Here is a 7,783-nt window from a genome sequence, read left to right on the forward strand (position 1 = left end):
GAATAACAGGCACAAGCGAACATTCAGTTTACTGCAGTGTGAAAATGATTCATTTATCATTTATAGAGCTGATAAGGATATAATAGCAAAACTAAATCGAGGTCAATTTGCAATTGCTTATACACTTTTCTATATAAAACTAAAAATATTTTGTATATTCTACATATAATATATATTATTAATATATAATTATAATGTCAATTCTGTTTGGCTTGATTAAAAACAAATAAAAAATCATATCATTAATGTTAGAATTAACACATTTTGCAAGACTCTCATTTTCGTCATTTCGAAATCAATTTTCCTAATAGATACGAGTCTTCCTCGAACTTCTTATTGGCGAAGTCAGCATTCAACTAGCTTCAGAAATACGTTTCAATACTCTTTTATTTACATTTATATGTAAAAAAACATTAACAGAACGAATTTTGGATAATAATGAATACAAAAATATTGGGTTTTTATTTTATTACCAAAACTCTCTTAAATGAATAAATTTTATTATCCTGCTGTATTCTCATTTCTGTTAAACAAAATTTATGCTAAATTTTTCTATGTTAATGTACTGTTAAGTTAAAGTCCTTAAAAAAGTTTTTCTTATGCTATTAACATAAAACATCGAATGAGTGTATCCTATGCACCAAAAATGTAAAAAGTAGTTCATAACAAATGCTATACAAATATTTTTTTAAAAAAGTAAGAAATAATATATATTTATATGTTATAAACTGGGAGGATAACGTTAAATATCTTGGCATCACGTTGAACAAACGATTCACATGGCCTAAACATGTTCAACTGAAAAGAATTAGCTGTGCCAAAATTCTTCATTACCTTCAACCGCTATTCAGAAATGAAAATCTCAATGCTAAGAACAGGAAACTGATATATAACCAAATAATTCGTCCATCACTTCTATATGGTTGTGTAGCGTTTAGCAAAGCTTCAAATACTACTATTCACCAGCTAGAAATTACACAAAGCTAGGGTCTGAGAAGACTGTTCAAAGTTCCATGGTACATTAGGACGAATGACATCCTAAGAGACCTCAAAATTAATCTGATCAAGAAATACATAAAGGATAGAACCCTGAAATTATTTACGAAAACTGACAGACTTACCAACACTGCGTTATCGAATCTCAGAATGGTTACAGGCTTTTCGGGGAGGTATGCAGATCTAAGGTCAATTATTGCTTAGTCTGATGAAGTGATAAACAATAATCTAGTCAAGGTGCAGAGAGGGGTTTTAAAAAAAATTCGAATTAAAAAGAGTATAAGTGCCTAAGTGTATAAGTGCCTAAGTGCACTAGCTCAAAACAGCATCAACATAATAATTAATATATGTAAAATGTTTATATTCAAGATAACTTAGAAATTATAATAGAATAAAATATATCTGCAACATCACTGATCAATACAATTTTCACCTGTGACTTATACACTATAAATATGTGTATAAGTTTAACAAAAAAAAATAAATAAATTAAAGGCTGATTAATTTAATTCTTTAGATTAAAGATAGATAGTTAAAAAACTTTTTACAATTATTAATTAATAATTTCCATAAAAATTCTATAATGTTTAACACATTATCTTCATTTAGGATAGTTGATAACTAAATGAGAAAAGAAAAACTAGAAACCATTCTTCACAGTTCATTTAAAAAATTTTTTATAGATTTTGATATTATAAAATTACTCGATTATTATACACTATATATTAAATTTATTTGAAATACTTTTTAAGTACTAGTTAATCGTCATAATATAGTATATTGGTAATCCCGTATATCAATAGCTTCGAAAATCTGTTGATATACTATAAATAGTAAAGTTTTGATTTAAATAAAGGAAAAATTATTATATTGTTTCATATATTTTGAAGTTTTAAAAATAGTTTTTAATCATTAGGTAATATTAATACCTCTTCGATTACAGAAAAGGGAAATTTATATACGGTTTGGTACAATAAAACCATTGGATTTTCATAGAAAAAATTCGTAATAAATAAAAAAGTTATTTAGAAATAAATAAATATAATAAATAATTGCAAGACCACTGATGACAGATATTTGGTTGTATGGTTAGTCAAAAATGGAATCAATTAATTTAAAATAATAACAAAAAATTTTGTTGTTGCAATTTCACTACTGTTCGATAAACACCTCTCTATTGAAAACAACAGTTTATAATAATAATTTAGTTTATTTCGTTAAAGCGGGCATTGAAAATGAATTTTATATAATATAAATTCCTTAAACAATTTATAGCCCATTAACAATGGTTTATAAAAATTGTCCTTTACTATCGATAGCAACATTTAAATTAAAACGGATAAATGTTTTTATGATGAAATGATTGCGTTTTTAGTTTTTCTATATTTTTCTAAAATTTTACAAAAAAAGTTTAACTACTGGTCGCAAAAAATCGATAGTTTCGACAATCGATAGTTTGGAATTAGTCATCAACTATCGATAGTCACACCACTTTCATCTATAGAAAAAAAAAACAATTACTGAATTTATCTATTAAGGAAAGAAAATCTAAGTCCTTAAAAATTTGACCGTATTACTACAATTTTTGACCAAATACTCCCTAATCCGTTTATTCTGTTATGTTATAAATAAATCATTTTTAAATCTTCGAGAATAAATCCTTCTCTATTATCTCCACTACTATAAAGTGTTTCTTTAGCTGCATGAAAACTATCAATATCAATAACTACATACCTATGGTTGTTGTGTAGAAATTTAGTTCGAAAAAAATAAATCTGTTCGCGAAATTCATACAGCACTACGCCCATTTTACGGTCAATATAATGGGTCTAGTGAGCAAACAATTCATGTAGTTATTAGTCGTTAAGGAGCAAAAATAATGCTCAAGCAGTTAAAAAAATAATGCTCAGTTCTTATTTCTTTCGAAATATGAAAGGAGCTGCCGTTACGGTAAATGGCGAGCGCTATCAAGCCATGCTGACTGAATTTCCAAAAATTAATCAGTTACGCAGCAACTAAAATTGATTCCAACAAAATGGCACAACTGACCATATAGCGCGCTTAACAATCGATTCATTGCGAAATCAATTTTGAAACAACTGCATTTCCAGAAGTGGTCCTGCTGACTGAACCCCTCGTTCGTGCGATTTAACGCCTCTCGATTACTTTTTATGGGGATGAGGCTTTGTTAAGTCATTGATTTAATCCGACAAACTAGTAACTCCTGAAGCATTGGAAACCAATATTCATGTCATTATTAATGTCATTGGCGCCATACGACCACATTTATTGCAAAAAATAGTGAAAAATTGGACTGAACAACCACGTAACTTGTAGCCGCGACAGACATATGTCGGATATCATATTCAAAATATAAATGCCGTGAAATTATCTAATAGATTACAATAAAAAAAAATTTCAACACAACAATATTTCTGTCTTGTATTATCATTTTGAGTTCGCATGCATCCAAATAGTCTAAATAGTTATATGTATGTCGAATCTCTTTTTTATATCAATATATCAATATTGAAATCTTTGCATTGATTTCGAAACACTTGCATCTGAAAAATTTTAAATTAATAAAAAATCTAACAAAATACTATTAAATTTTAGGTGTGCAGAGTAAGTTGTATGAAAAAACAACCATTAGTTTGGCAACTCTTAAGAAGAGCAAGTCTGCATGATATTTAAAATTTATTTAATTTAGTTTAAAAAGCAATTGAAGTAAATAAAGTCGTTTAATATCCTTTTTAATAGAAGTTTTAGAAAACATCTCAATTTTCAAACGATTTCAATGCAATTCAAAAGATTGAAATTACGTTCATGGTGCTTTAGTATTTGAACTGGGAAACTTTTCATCACAATTTACCAAATTGTGGTATTAAAAATGAATTTATGAAATATTTTGCACAGATATTCTTACTCACTCTTAGAGCAAACTGAAGTGAAAACTTAATTAAAATGTCGGTCAGAAGTTTAAAGTTTAAACCACGTGACTCTTAGCCATAAATATAGACACGAACACAACTCGAAACAGACACAATCGAATGATGTACACACAGACAATGTTGCATTATTGCAGGAGATAGTCCAAGAGTCCTGAAGTCAGGATACAAAATTTGTGTATGAGTGGCAAAACAAACTTCTGCAAGTACTTAAAAAATTGAAAATCCTTGTACTTATGGGTGCAAAAGTGAAATCTGGAACATGTTTTTGATCATTTTGTATTTTAAGGTTTTTTCTTCTTTTTTTTTGAACTAGGTCAGTTGGAAAATGAAAACGAGTGCATTTTTCGTAGAATTCAAGCATTTGTAATGTTGCCAATAAGGCCAACCAAACAAAACTGAAAACGGCTCACAATGCAAACACAAGTAAAATTACGGAATACAAATAAAAACTGTTGTGTAAATAATAAAAAAATAAATAAATACCAAAATGATAACTTAGCGGTTGGATTTTAAATATCGTTCCATGGGTTCACCTTAAATTTATTGTGGCTAAAAATATTTAGAGACTTAAAAAATAACACTAAAATAAATGTAAAAAATTTAATAGTGTAGTGTAAATAGCTTAAATATATATAACAGGAGGATTATTTAGTTTATAAACTATATATATAACGGATTTTTAAATATTTTTCTAAAATATATACTTATATCAATATATACGGTAAGGCGATAAAAAGGTTACCTATTGAAGTGACTACATCCTTTTTGTGTGAAATTATTTTTTGATTCATATTACAATTTTTTGATTCATATTTTTGATTCATATCTCAATTTTCTTCATCACTTGCCTCTTTTAAGTTACTAATTGATTACTACTACTATTAATTGAAATTTAAAAATATATAAAGAAACAATCTTGTCAAGTTGGATTCATAATGTTACTTTATATTTATTTTTATAATCATCGGTCACACCAACTGAGAACTAATCTTATATAGCTAAATGTAAGGCTAACGTGACATTTACACCTATTTGAAGAAATAAATAATAATCACACTTTTCCTAAATAGAATCTGGAAGTTCAAGATTGATTTCTGGATATGTTACAGATATGGAAAACTAAAGGCAGCTCAAACTACAAACCGTTAAATAGAAGAAAATGGTGTTTAAGTATTTTGATCAAAAATAATTATATATAATATGTACTTGTAATTTTGAATCTAAAAGGTTGAAGTCAAAAACTGTGTACAGGTACACTTACTATTAAATCCAAGAGATTAAAGTCAACAACATCTTTCTTTTCCAGTAATATTGACAAAAAATTTAGCAATCACCTGAAATAAAATTTAAAGAAGCTTAGAATTTCAAACTTATCGTTATTTTTATAGTTGAAAATCAAATAAAATTTACAAGTTTATTTATTTTAAATTCGACTTCAAATCACAAGGGTCGTAACATGTTAGCTTAGCTAACGAAAACCAATAATTTTATTTGCCAAAATATAAACTACAGTGAATGGATGACGTTCCCTACGTCGTTCCTGGCATGCGAGTAGCAAACAATTTTCTCAAAAAACCTTTGGAAATGTCCGAACTATTTTATTGGATGAAGACAAATTACAGAAACTCTATGCGAAAATAACGAAACACAACAGTATAACCGCAACCACTGAAATTGTTAGCAGTTCACATAAATCAAACAAAAAAAAAACTCATACCACAAAAGGATATTAAAAGTCCTTGCTGTTACCTAAAAGAGTAAATATTCAACTCCTGTGCTATAAATTATTGTAAAAGGATTTTCTAAACATAACTAAATTTAAATAAAATTATTTATTATAAAACTTAAATTATAAGCATGAAAATTCAACTACCCCCGCACTTAATCCTAAACAAATATTTGCAAAGAATACAAAAACAAAATTAAGTGAAAAGGGCAACAAAATGAATGTTAAAGTGCCTATGGTTTGCCAATGTGAGTTTAACCATGAAATGCCTTATGAATATGATAAATTAGTGTATTCAATTCATTGTTGGACTATGAGTTGAGCCATATTTCAAAATTGACACCCAATGAGACCCACGCTAAGCGAATGGATGCTCTATTACTACCAACCAAATTTATCCAATCTGGTTGTTGGGATTTGGACCCCTTTAGGAATTCTGTCACGCAGACTATTGAACGACCTTCGTAACAAAATTATGCATACAGCTGCTCAGTCTAATGCGTATCTATCGATAAATAGATACAATAGCTTCGATTTCTATAGATTAGCTTGAATGTGTGGGTTGAGTTGCATGTCTAGTCATCGTTAATATAACTGAACGTCTTATTATTTCATCTCGATTTTAAATAACCTTACACAATCCAAAATAAAATCTTATTCAAATCATTTTGAGAATGAAAAGCACAGCAAGATAATTGTATAAAAGCAATGAGTTATTTATTGTTGAAACACTAATGTTCTAACTACATTCTGGATTAAAAGTATCTGTCAATTTTTGTTTAAAACAATATACTAAAAAATATCACCACAATTTTTTCTTTGTAAATTAATAACATTGGTGAGATGATATTAAGTAATTATACTTTTAAGTGTTCTGTGATAATTTTTTATCAAAAACATTGAATATATATATGTATATATAATATATATATATATATTATATATATGTATAATATATGTATATCTATATATTATATATATCTAACTTCTGCTTGGTGAAATTAAAATTACTACTCTAATAAAGGTATTTGGAGTAGATTGCCGATGTAAAAAAAATATACTAGAGAGTTCAAGTAAATGAATAAATCAGTTTAAAAAAATTAAAAGAGATAAAATCAAAAGGCGCACAGAGCGCCAAAATGAAAATAAGACGATCAAAATTCAGTATTTTCTAAAAAAGTACAGAATTGTTATTTACTCTGACAGTCAGGCTGCTCTAAAAACTCTGACTTCTTAAACACTCAAGTTGAAACAGGTCCTCGAGTATTATGAGCTCCTACAGGTATTTGCACTTCAGAATAAGGTGAGTCTTTGTTGAGTTCTGAGGGTTTTAGGTAATAAGCGAGCTGATGAGCTAAACAGAACTGCATCAAATACTGCTATTATAGTCTCTTAATCTTTTTATGGTTTGAACTGGGCCAATATAAAAGAAATAATCAGGGATAGGTAGAATCGTTTGCGTCTGGTTTTTGTGTAATTAAAAATAAATTTGTTACAATAGAACTCTTTTGGCCGCAGTACCCGGCTGTTAGGTGTATTCACACCACTAATTTAAAAAGAAAAGAAAAAAAAGCCATCTCAAAAACTGTATTTAAGGAAAATCTGATTTTAATCCAATATCTGTACTCGTTCAAAAAATATCAAATTTTGATCTGCTAATTTCTGTTTCAGCACACTGTGCGCCACCGATATTTTAATGCCATAAGCTAAAATTTTAATATTAAACTTAATTCTTATAACGCCAACCATATCGTGAGACTACAGGCTTCAAATATTATGCTATCGTTATTATAATACCTATCTTGCACTCGCAATTTTTATAACAAATATAACCTATTAAAATTAAAAATAACCATTTTTTTCTTGACTCCATGGCTTTGCTCTTAGTTTTCGAACTAAATGGTGAGGTATGATTGCCAATATATATAAACTAGATATATAGTTTTTAAATTTTTTTTATTGGCGTACACTTTATAGACCTTAACTAGCTTTAATATAAATCAGATTTCTTGTAAATTTATCACTACTTTCTTAATATGATTTACTCTCAGGTAAAGAAGTTATATGAAAAATACCAAAATTAATTTAAAAATTAATTTGATCCACTAAA

The sequence above is a fragment of the Teleopsis dalmanni genome, chromosome 1 (assembly GCF_002237135.1).
Source record: "Teleopsis dalmanni isolate 2A chromosome 1, ASM223713v2, whole genome shotgun sequence".
Classification (NCBI taxonomy): Eukaryota; Metazoa; Arthropoda; class Insecta; order Diptera; family Diopsidae; genus Teleopsis; species Teleopsis dalmanni.